This window comes from Platalea leucorodia (assembly GCF_965183815.1).
Source record: "Platalea leucorodia genome assembly, chromosome: 4".
Taxonomy (NCBI): domain Eukaryota; kingdom Metazoa; phylum Chordata; class Aves; order Pelecaniformes; family Threskiornithidae; genus Platalea; species Platalea leucorodia.
Window position 1 is genome coordinate 15,739,975 of NC_138826.1, and position 12,642 is coordinate 15,752,616.

The following is a 12,642-nucleotide window of genomic DNA, read 5'->3' on the forward strand; positions in this document are numbered from 1 at the left end:
GGGGCATCTCAGCCCTGTGCAAAGCATTTTGAGGAAGCCGGAGTGGAGGGCTGGGACCTGGCTGGGACACCCAGTGCATCATCCCCTGGGCCAGTCTGTGTCCCCCAAGGCAGGGAGAGCCAGGCTTCTCCCCAGGACCTGGGGAACTTGCTGCCAAAATATCCTTCTTTCCCAGTTTGTCTTTAACCAGAAAAGTAGTGATTTGAGGAAACCAGACACTTGTGGTTTTCAGTGCTATCTTTGCTCCCCTGGACAACGTTGGCCCAACCACCCGTGTGGTCAGAAACACTTTGGCCTTTTTTGACCGACTTTGTGTTTTCCCTTCCAAGCAGCTCTTTACTTTGCCATTTCAGTTAATGTTAGTTAAAACATACACATAGGTCAAAGCTGACACAGACCAGGTGACTGTCCTATATCCACAGGGATTATTCTGGGCATGAGGGAGGGTGCAAACACTGTGGATGCTACCTTCTCTGTTGTAGGGGTGCTTGAGTTGAGGAGCCCTCCTGCCCGTCCTGGTGCTCCCAGCTGGTTCTGGCGTGGGTCCATCCCCGCATGGGATGGGGGTCCCCAGTAGACCATCCGCTGTGCGGTGGGGATGCATCAGACTGGCTCTGCACCCCTGTCAGTTTGGGTCCCATCCCGCCTCTGCCCATCTTCATCCCAGGGTCCTGTGCCCTGTGACACCGGGGTTTCCACCCAGGTGACCATAGCCTTGCCAGTGCAGAGGGGGCAGAGAAGCTCTGTGCCTGGCTGGGGAAGGACAGGGAGGCTCCTGTTTCCACTGGAAATGCTCCTTTTTAAAAGAAAACCCACCTGCCTCCCACATCTGGTGATTTACAGAAAATTGTCATTTTGGGGGAGGGTGGGAAGGAAGCCCAGGGCTGTGCTGTGCTGCTTCGTGCCCGGAGAGGGCTGGCAGGACCCCTTCCCATGAGCACCCCAGGGCTGAGCTCCCACTCAGGGGGTGCTTTACTCCCCAAACCAGCAGCATTTAAAGGACTTTTGAGACTCAAAACCTCCCTGTGGACCAAACCGCTCTCGGTTACTCAGTCCCAGCTCCAGGGAGGTCTGGAGCTGTGGCGGGGAGCCAGACCCCAAGAGGAAGGAGTTGGCCAGTCCCCAGGCAGGAGCAGGCAGGATGTGATGAGGCTGGCGGCTCGGGCGCCGTGCTGCTCTCCTTCCCTTGTTTTTTCTTTTCTTTTCTTCCTCTTTCTCTCGAGAGCTGGCTCAGACGATGCAATTACGGCATCGAAACCTGAACAAGCAAATAAAAGGGATTTGTCTGGAGTTGGCAGCAGAGCAAAATTCCTGCAGCCGGTGAGGCTGGGCCAGCCCTGGCCCCTGCGTCGCAGCCTGATGGGGCACAGCCGGCAGCGTTGCCTCCCTGCCTGCCTGCTTACTGGGCTGCCTGTCCTCTCTGGCAGCAAACCCCTTCTCAGCCTGGGAAATGCAAAAGCCACCCGTACCTTTCTCCTTTTATCTAACAGTGTAATAGCATCCTCATGGGGCTGCTACATCAGAGTCAGAGGGTGTTTGGGAGAGACCAGGGACAGAAATGTGCTGTTGGCTTTTATTTTGCTTTTTTTTGGTGCAAAACCTGCTTTTGGAGAAGCTGGGGTGTTTCACCCATCCTGATCCCCTCCTTGTTTCGCACACAAATCGGCTGGTGGAAGTGGGCCATGCTCAGGCTGAGGCTGCTGCAGGGAAACCCGAGAGCGTCCTGGAGCTTCAGCAGGCGAGAGCTGCTCGCTGGGCTCCCCGCCGGTGCCTGGGGCTGGCCCCTGTCCAGGGCTGCCATGCCAACCCTCCCCAGGGCCAGGCTCCCCCTGCCCCCCCCGCCCATGTTGGCACAAATCCAGGTCGTGCCGGGTGTGGGTGCAGCGCTGGGCTGGCTGGGGGGGGTCGGATGGGTCAGACCCCCATCCCTGGCTCTCCCTGTGCTCTGCGGAGTGATGCCCTGCATGGGTGGGCATCTGCATTTTGGTCTCAGTCCTTGCCCCCCTTGGCTCTGCACCTGCTCCCTGTGGTAGCCCCTGGGTACCTGGCAGGGGATGCTGTCGGCTCCTGCTCCTGCCCTGCAGGGAGGGCAGCGGGGACGTGGTGGCTGAGAGAAGGGGGAGCTTGAGCAAAAGCCCTTGGCCAAAATTAACCAAACTGGGGGCTGTATCTCCCAGTTTCCCCAGACCCCAGTGCAGGAGAGGGCTGCCTGAGTTGCAGGCTGGCAGCTCAACCAGTATGGGCGCTCCACTCCCCCCAAGATGAGGGGCAGCAGAGCAGCCCCAGGGGCACGGAGGGGGCTGGTGTCCCCCCGCCCCGGCTCCTGGCCTTGCCATTTCCAGCCACTTAAAAATTAAAGGAGCCAATATCGCTGCATGGCTGGAATCGGTCACTGCCACAGAGCTTAATTGAGGTTATTTGTTGGCTCTAAAAACGTTTTGTCAGCTCTGCCGCTGGCTGCTCAGTTGCTTGCCACAGCCCCTGCCCTGCAGAGGGGGTCCCCCTGGGCTCTGCCAGTGGCAGATGCTCTGCTCAGCTCCAGGCACCTGAAGGGTCCTGGGGACCCAACCAAACCTCACCTGGTGACAGTGTGGGGACAGAGATTGTGCCACAACAGTGTGCGGTGCCGAATCCCTTTGCCGACCGATTTTTGGGGCGGTTGCGTGGTGGGGGCGGAGGGGCCCCAGCAGCTCCTGCCAGCCCAGCTGCCTGTGCTCGGAGCAGCAGCTCGGCCCAGATGTCGGGCTGACGTCAGGGACTGGGTCAGCTGGATGGGGAAGCGCTAACGTGGCCGCTGGCCCAGGGAACGCACCGACCCCGGCACTCCGGGGTGAGGACACCTCCCTGGGCACCGGAGGTCACCATGAGGCTGGGGACATAGAAAGGGGGGACTTGTCCTGCCAGCACCTGAAAGACCCTGAAGACACACACTAACAGAGCAAAAACTCTGCAGTTAAAAACCCACCGAACCTCAGCCCCCGTGGGGATACGCACAGGGCTGGCACTGCCCTGCCACCAAGTGTTTTGGCCACCTCCGTTGTGTACTCGCAGCTCTGGGTGCCAGGGGGAGAAATTCAGGTAAAACAGCCCCCCGCAGCCTCCAAAGCAGCTGCTTTCTGCCCCAAACCTGTGGTTCGTGTTGCACCCAGCCCCTGCTGCAGGCTGCTGGAAGGACCTCAGCCCTTCCCACCGCTCCAGCCTCTGGTGTGGAGACACCATCCAGGTTCCCAGCTTGCTCCAGGGACCACTGCGGGCCAGGAGGCCACCGAGATGGTCGGTGCCTGATCCAGTGGTGACACCAGGGTGCCCTGCTCCCCAAACAGCTGATTTGACACCCCCCCGTGCCTCCCCATCCTTGCACCCGCTGGTGCTGCCTAGAGCTCGCCTGGCAGCAGGCACCCCAAGCAGCTGCCAAGCCACAGGGTTTCGTGGTCTGCGGGGAAACCCCGCCAAGTTTGGAAGACAGAGATGATCCACCAGCGAAAACACACTGTCCCTGTCCTTCCCTGCCCTGGCCGGGGCCCGGGGAAGAAGGCACCTCTGCGCCTCCACCCCAGAGTCCAGATTTGGGCCACTGGCGCGATTAGCCGCTAAACAGTGCCATCTCCTGGCAAAGCCACCGGCCACACCGAGCCCTGCCACCGTGCTGGGCGGCCAGTGAAGGCACGTGGGGTCTTGGGCACCCCTGGAGCACCCCGATCCCCCCCAAATCCAGCCCTGCCTGCTCCATGCCCTCCCCCTGGCCCTGGCAGCAGCTCTGCCTTGCTGGGAGGGGCGATGCCATCCCGAGGGACACGGGTGCTGAGCATCCCTCGGGATGATCACAGGAGCCAGAGCATCCTCTTGACACCGGCTTCGGGTGGCTGCGGCAGGCACAGCTGGGATGGGGCAGAGCTTGGAGATGTTCAGCCGCTGTCCTGGGGTGTGTGCTTTAAACCGGGGCTGCAAAAGCCGGTGCCTCATGGCCACCCTGCCGGTCCCCCCACAGCATGGGTTCCTCCCATGGGAGATGGATGGCTTCTGGCAGGGGTCTCGGCCAGCCTGAGCTAAATGCTGGTCACGCCTGGATGGAAACTTGCAGTGCTGTAACCTCGCTCTGCTGATGGGTAAACTGAGGCACAGAGCAATCAGGCATGGGGAACTCAACCAGAGCCAGAGAGACAAGCTGGGCAGAGCAGCCAGCTATGTCCAGGACTTCTGTCCTCAACCTGTCCCCATCCCTGGTGGGGTGGCATTTTCCCTTGTGCCCTCTGCACAGTACCTCTTCGCCCTGCTGTGCTGGCTCAGGGAGAAAATAAAAAGAGCAAGACCACTTCCCTGCCTCCACCCAGCACTTATGCCATCTGATAAACAAAATGGAAATAAATCCTCCTGCGTTTGCAGCAAATAGGTCTCCATGGGGGGCTGCTTTCAATAATTCAAATGCTGTTGCAGAGCAGAGCCCACGCCAATGGGTTTTAATAAACACAGCCGTAATGTGACATGCAATTTATTATTAAGCTTAAAACAGGATGCAAAGAGTTTAATAAAAGCACCAGGTTCCCTGTATCAGTCATGGCAAGCGGGGGGATGCTGGCTGCAGGGGGAGGCTGGCCGAGCTGGCTGCAGGGGGATGCAGAGCCTGGTTCACTTTGCCATGCACCCCCCGAGCTGGGACCACAGGGACCCCACGTAGGGCATGGAGATGTGAGCCAGACCAGGGGAAAATGGGAATTATTGTATGGACAGAGGTAAGGTGTGAAACACTGCCTGCTCCAGGCTGCTGCCTGCTGCACCCCTCGTAGCTTCCCAGCCACCCAGGGCACCCTGGCAGAGCTCTGCCCTGGCATCGCAGCATGCTTGTGAGGGCAGATTAAAGCCTTGGTTTTAGTCCCTCTCCCCCACGGATTTCTCATCCACATCTGTTCCTAACTCAGCTCCACCTGGGCAGCCCTGCCCTGCTCCACCCTCACCGCCCCCGGGGATGCCTTTAAAAGCAGGCAAAGGGGCAACTGAGCTCCTGGGGGCAGTGTGCCTGTGCAAGATGAGGTGCTGCTGGGCATGGGGAGGGACAGGAGCTGGTGGCTGGCACTACAACAAGCTTGTGTGCTGGGCTGCATGGACGTCCCTTCAGGCCCTGGGTCTGCTCAAGCACTGCTGACAAGCAGTTGTTCTTCAGGGAGGTGGCTCAACTGAGGGATGGAGCTGGGTGTGAGGTAACTGGTCCAGTTACACCTGGAGGCACCTCTGTGCACAGACCAGGGGTGAAGGAGGTGGCAGCATCCCATGTTCATCACCTAGTAGGAGCCTGGCACCGCTTTCTCGCTGTCCCTGCTGTGGGCTTCCCTGGGCACTTGAATGCTGACAGGTCTCCCAGGGATGTGGCTTTTTTGCCTCTTCTCCTTGGTCTTGCATCCTAGCAGCACCCTTTCTGTTTGGGAAGGGTCCTGGCAAACCCCAGTACCTAATTCCACAGAGACCAGCACAGCAGCTGGAAGAGGAGTGAGAGGTGGTGTGGGGACTGCCTGTGCTGGTCCCCTCTGGAAATGGGGTTTGTATGGCTGTCCTACACTCTGGCTTGGGGGAATGGCCTCAAGGAGAGGGAGTGCCCTAAATGCAAGCTTTGCTCTTGCTATATTAGACAACAGAGAGTCCCTTCCCCACCAAGGCAATGGGAGATGGGGAACTTTGTCCCAGTCCAGCCAAGCAACAGCCTGGGGCTGAGCCAGGGGCTCCAGGGCACCTGCAGCTCCTTCCAGCAGAGCAAGCAGCCTCCTATCTCGAGGAGGGTTTTCCAGCCAGATAAAGCCACGCAGGCAGCCTGCTTCCTTCAGCTTAGCTGAAGTGCTGGCAGGGCTGTGTGTGGGGTAGCTTTTGCGGGCTCTTTAGCTGGTGTTGACAGTAGAGGGTTCATGCTGGGATTGATGCTGGGTAATGCTCTCCGGCTTCTGCCAGCACCGGTGCCTGGTGGAACCTGTAAAAGGCTTTAACTTGATACTGCTTTTTTTCCCTTTTTCTGACTTTTTTTTTTTTTTTTTTTCCTGAAAGCTCTACTACTTCTGGCTTTAAAAGCCCAAGGGCTGCTGATGTGACTATGTGTGTCCACTATCGAGGCTGAGTGGGATGTTGAACCTGGATCCAGTGAAGGGACATGGTGTCTTGCCTGTCTCCTTGAGGTGACTGTCCCTGGGCAGGGCCATCAGGAGTGGCACCAGCCCAAGGAGGGCTGGAGGGCCCCCACAGCTCTCCATGTGAAGGGATGGGGGTGGTCTCCTTGCAATGCAGATAGTTTTTTGGCCTCCACCCATGTTCAGCTGGGGGAAGGACCTGCCCTTGGTGGTATGTGGAGATGGTCCCAGCTGTATCTCAGCTTGTGTGTTTGTCTGATGTCCTGGGTCTGCTTCCTGTGCCCAGCACCTCTCCCCTTGATCTGGGCTTTCCCCTCTGTGTGGGGCTGGAGTGTGGGACCAGGGTTTGACCCCATGGAGAGAGGGGGATGAACTCGAGTGGGGGAATAACCCGTGCTTGGGCACGACCTGCGGAGAGCACAGGTACCTTTTGGAGAGCGCCTGGGGCAGGTTATCTCGGAAGCAAGGAGGTGCTCAGCAGGGACCTGCCTTATCAGAGCACTGGTTGCTGTCTCTCCTCGCAGCCCTTTCTGCCCCGGGGCTGGTCTCTGTCACTTCTCTGCTCCATAACAGCCGGAGGCAGGCGGAAACGGGAGCCCCTGTGCCTGGTCCCTGCCGGAGCGCGCGGTTTCGGAAGTGGCGGGGTATCTGGCTTGCAATTACTGCGCCTTTGGCTTGGCAGGCCTGAAAGTGTGAGTGATGGGTTCTCTGCAGAGCAGCCCCTGAGCCCTGGTGGGTTGGGGAGTGCTCGGACCCATCAGCAGCCTCCGTTGCTGCCTGGGCTCAGCTGGTTTAGGAAGGGGGGGGGGGGGGGGGGGGGAGCCTGGCACAGCAACTTTGGGCTACTAGTGAATACCCAAAAAATTCACTTGGCTGGATGCCCACATCCAAAGCACAGCCTGAGCCCTCCCCTTTAATAAGCCCCTCTCCCAGCCACAGCTGGGAGGAGAGGCAGAAGCAGCATCTCCCATTCCCACCCACCCTTCTTGCTTTGCAGCTGCATGTTGCTGTATGTGGTGGAGGGCTGGGGTGGCTGTTCAGCATCTCTCCAGGGCATCTGCCAGAGCCAGTCCTTCCCTGCCAGGAGAGCTCAGGTAGGGAGGGAGGGGAAAAAAACCAAAAAAACCAAAAAACAAACACACAAACAAAAAACCCAAAACAAAACCCAAAAAACAGGAAAAAAAAATCTTATTTCATCTTGGCTGGGGTCAGTGGGACCAAGAGGGTCTTGGGTCTGGGGTGTCCCATGAGTTCAGCTGCAACCAGTGGATTGAAGCCCCTGTGCTTGTAGATAACAAACCAACAGCCACTGGTCTGCTGCGGTTGTAGGATGGGAACAGCAGTTCCCCCACAGGCATTTTGGGAGGGAGGATGCTGCCTGTCCTTCCCAAGGATGGAGGAGCCAGAAAAGAGTGCTGCTGATTCCAGCTCAACAGGGCTCACTTTAAACATGGGGAGAGGGCTGAAAGCACCAAGCACGTTAGGATGGTGTCCTCAGGAGTCATCCCAAACTCCAGCTCTCTCCCACCGCCAGCTTGCCCTGGCCTTGGGGAAGGAAGGGTTAAGCTGCAGGCCTCGGCAAAGCAAGTGCTCTCCAAAAAAGCCAGCCAAGCTCCCCAAATGCTGGCCTCCCCTCTGCCCCCATCCTTATCCATCTCTCTTATCTGTCCTGGGCAAGAGCAGGGCATTTCCCCTCCTCGGGCTGACAAGGACCAGAGCTGGCGACAGGCGAAAGCTGGCGCTGACTGCGCACAGGGCTCAGGGAGGCCATGGCCATGGTGTCCTGGCTACGGGGTGGCCTCTGTAGCTGCAGGTCAGAGATGTGGAGGGGTGGTATGGTTCACCATGGGGCTGGACCCACTGAGGCGGTCCCCTGTCCCCGGCTGTCCCATACAGGCTGTTTCAAACCCCAGAGACCTCCAGAGGAACCTAATTTCTGCAGTATGCATGTAATGAGCTGCTGGGTCTCACTCCTCTGGAGAGCAGGGCTCGCATCGCTGGGGGTGGCAGCTCTGCAGGGTCTAAGTACCCACTGGGAGCTGATATCTGAGGGCATGGCAGCCCAGTTTGAGCTGGCATTGTGCAGCCCAGGCAAGCTGGGGCTCAGCTCTGCCTGTACTGGGTGTGCAGGTGTGGGGGTCCAAATAGGCCAGGTAGGGGTGTTTCACCCAGCGAGGGCTGTGGTGTGAGCGAGGCACCAGGGCATCTCTGGCAGCATGGTGAGATCTGCCGACGCGAGGCAGGCTTGGACGGGCTGTTTAATTAAATGTGAAGGGCTCTCGCACTTCACAAGCTGCAGCCCTCGCCTCAGCCTGAGCGACTTTGGGAAAGAGGCCTTTTATTAAAAGAGAGAGAGACTCTGGCTCTGCCAGGCAGCCATCAAATGGCACATTTAATTGTCTCGGCTCGTTTAGCTGTCGCACGGGGAGGGATGTGCCCTGAGCTCTTCAGCCTTCCTTATACATCCTCCCCGGCAGGCACACATGCTCACCTGCACCCCTGGTGCTCCCACTGCCCTCCAGGAGGGCTGGTGAGGCGGAGGTGGGAGATGAGCCTCCATCCAAGGACAGCACTGGGGGTTTGCCAGGGGCTGGGCAGAGCCCTCACTTGCTCGGTGAGTTGATGGCCCATCCTGCCTGGGTCTCAGCACTGAGGTTCAAAAGGGTTTGGGAAAGCAGCTGGGGAGATGGGAGTCTCCTGGGGTCGTGGGAGCTGTCTGGAAGGCAGGGGGTAACTAAATGGCAACTTAGAAGTGTCTTCTCACTTATTTCTATGAGTATAAATGAGGCAAAACATTTCTGGCTCTGAAGATGCCATCCTACCCTGCTTGCAACGTGGCAACCTCAGCGTATAAGCCATGGAGCAGGCTGGCAGCAGGTTAGGATAATTGTGCAGCTCCTCTCCTCTAGGAACTTAAGTTCCTGGAACCATCTTCTGGGCTCTGCACCCTCCCTGCATTGGGAGCTGGCCTGTTCAAGGTGCACAGGGAAGGAGAAAGGACCTTTGGGTGGCTTTGCTTTAAATCTGCTGTCTTGCTGCTGGGTGATACGGAGGGATTGAACTTGGGCTCAGTTGCTGGTGCGAGCCCATCCTGGGGGAGAGGCTGTTTGGCTGAGTGAGGGGACATGCCCCTGGGGGGAGGAGTTGCAGCCTTTCCCTTGGCTGTGTGGGAGCAGCCATGCCAAAGCTCACCCTTTGGAGAGAGAGAGAAGAAAAAAAAGATCAAGAGAGGGAGGAAATACAGGCTTTTATCAAAACCTCCTACTTCAAAGTTGTCCAGCTGAAGTGCTCCCCTTTGGTTTAATTTGAAGTGATGTTTCCTTCAGCAACTGCAGCTAAATGGCATCAAATGAGGCTGAAACGGCCGGAAAGCCTGGAAAGGAAAGGCACAGTTTGGGAATGGCTCAAGGCAGACCTTCCCATTGGGGTCATCCATGAAAGCCTTTCCATGGGGATGAAAACTGCCAATGCTGGCATTTCTCATCCCTCAGCTCATGGCATGGGATAAAATCCAAACCCTTTTGGGAGTGGGAATGGGAGTAACTTCCCATCCTGGATGCCTGGGGGTGGCTCTACCCCTCTGAACTGGTTGCAGTGCCAGTGACCGTGAGCAAGGGGAAGGCAGGAGACGGACACCCAGGTGCTGCTCTGCCCCGAGGAGCAGCGCATCTTCCAGGCTTGCGGTTCCCAGCCTGCAGCCTCCCTGAAGCCAGATGCCAAGCGCTGCTTTGGCAGCCCCTCCGCATGGGTGAGAGCTAAACCAGATTGCGGGGAGCGCCAGGGGAAGGGGCACGAATCCATCATCCTGGTGAACCCCTCCAAACGCTCCTGGAGCGGAAAAGACTCCCCTGCTGCCTGGGGAATTCCTGTGTGGGGGCAGTGGGGAAAAGCAGCAACAGTGGGGCACATGCTCCCCTGTCACAGCATCCCTTAACTACCAAAAAACTGCCTGGGAGGCAAAGCAGCTGGCTTTTCCTGGGAGAGCCTGGCATGCTCTTGTCTGCTACATAGGAACTGATTTTTCCCATCTGACTGGAAAGTGGAGAGAAGTCACTCGGAAGGCAGCTGTGTCCTGTCCCCGCTGGGGACAGTGGGGCTGGGTGCCTCAGAGGCAGTGGGTCTGGTCACTGGGAATGACGAAGGTGGTCAAAACAGGCCAGCAAATCTGAAAGCTTCTCTGGAGAGAGGGACGTGCCCTGGGAAATAGAGAAAGGTCATGGTCATCTCTTCCACCTCTAGCAGTCAAAGAAAGCTTTTAATGGCAATAATTATGCTAGCACTAAAGCCACTGGCCAGGGAGGAAAGCGAAGGACGAGTCATCTGGCACTGCCTGTGGAGGAGGGATGCTCAGAGCTGTCTGTCTGTCTGCTAGGGACTGCTCATAACAGCACCTCCAAACCTTCTTCCACCCAAAAGACTCGAGTGTTGTTCCAGCCAGAGGCTGCTTTACAGAATGAGACTTCAGAGACCTGTGACAGTGGCAGAGCTGGGACCCTGATCCCAGATTTTCTTGCATTAAATCTCAAGGGGGAGATGCTAAAATACGTGTCTGTGCTTGCAGTGATGGGAGCTCCATGGAGCAGAAGGCATCTGACCATGTTCTCTTTCTCATGCTCAACCTAAATCCTTGATGTTTGGGGAAAGGTCTCTGCCAATCTTACATGAAGTGTTGAAGCTGCATGAAGTGGCAAGGAGGGAAAAAAAATCCCTCTCCCATAAGAGTGGGGCGAAAGGAGCTGTAATTTCTCTTCTCCCAGTCCAGCAACGCCACGTCCCCCGCAGCAGATCCGTTCCAGCGCTGGTAGGGTTGCTGCTTTCTCAACTCTCCCCCCTCCTCTGCCTCCTCCCCAGCTCGGCTCCACATGCTCCCAGCTGCTCTAGGATGATACAGGCGGGCGCAGAGTTCATGGGAGCCATACCTGTGCTTTGTCTTCATCTGTCACCCCTCCTGACAGTCAGATCCATCTTAAACTGGGAGCGCGAGGGGAAGAGAGGGAAGCAATAATTAACCTCTGCGCAGGCCGCTCCTGAAATGCTGCAGTCTGGTGATACACGAGGAGACATCCCTGACACTTTTATTGCTACTCCAGCGCCGTGCTGCATCTGTAGAAGGTGATTTGGCCAGGCTGGGATACCTGAGACTTTCATTACGGTTGAAAAGCCGCTGGCACCCACAGCCCTTCCCCACTGGGTGCGTTAGCGAGGGCTCCCCACCACCCTCGCTTGCGGAGCTGGGGGTGAAGCTTGTTCAGGGTGTTTGCAGGCAGGCTGGGTCAGGGTTTTCATGGCACAGTCCTCAGAGGGGATTAGATTTAGGGGTTCAAGTTGTCTCTGTTGTGGGTGGAATACAGGCATGCAGGAGCAGAGCTGGTGGGGTGATAGGGATGGGTAGTCCCAGCCCCAGGGTGAGTTGCCAGGGAGCACAGCTGCAGGGCCGGGATGTGCCTGAGGTCTAGGGTGAGATCCTGGGTGTTATGGAGCCTGAGCTCCCATTACCTGTGACAGATTCTTGGTGGCAACTTTGTCCTGGACTGGAAAGTTTCCTTCATGGGGACATGAAGTGGGGAGAGGGGCTGGGGGCTTTTGGGCTCCCTCGTGATGCTGTGCCAGAACGTAATGCCACCTTGGCAAGGGATGGTGCTGAACATCCCCCTGGGTCCCTGCAGCTCCCTGCCCCAGGTGCCTGGGGGTCCCTGCGCTACCACCCTTGGGGTGGCCCCACAGCCACCTCCCAGTGACACTGGGACAGCAGTGACACTGCACAGCTGACAAAGTCAGCTACACACCTGCCTGCTCAGGACCTGGCAGCAAAGGAGCCCAGCAATTAAAGCAGCATTAGTGGCTAAGCTCCGTGAGATGCAAAGACAACAGTTGTTCTTCTGAACCCAGTGGAGCCCAGGGACAAACACAGCCTGACCCTGCATGGAAACTGGGAAAGGCTGTCCAGGGGTTGGTGTCTGGCTTGGTTGTCTGCTCCTCAGTTCTTCTGCAGGATTGCTGGGCTGTCAATCAGAGCAGCGACTGCGTTTCATTACATACTGATGCCCATTCAGCAGATGTTGCAGCCTCATCTCGTACAAGCATGAGAGAAAATCAATGCCAAAAGCGCTTGGCGGCCAAACCCTGGGTCGTGCTGATCCAAAGCAGCGGCTCGTGGTCAGGCTGGTGATGTATCGAACTCCTGGTCCTCTGTGTGGGTGTGTGGAGGCTGGGGAAGGATGTGGCAGCACTGGCCAGAGCTGGAGACAGGGTTTAGGGCCAGATCCTGGTGTGGGATGTGCTGTTTTGCAGTGCCTTGCAGTGCCTTGGACATGGAAGGTCCTGTGTCTGGGGAGGGGAGCAGAAAGGATTCCTTGGGATGTCTTTGGGATAGCACTGGCATGAGTTTTCCCATGAGATGGGTTGCAGTGGCTGTTCCTCCCCAAAAATTGTCCCAAGCAACCAGGACTGTGAGTGGGCAGGAGCCTGGCATCAGGTCCCACTGCTGTCCCCAGGGTCTGCAGCAAGGGGCAGCCATCCAAGGGCTGTGAGCTTC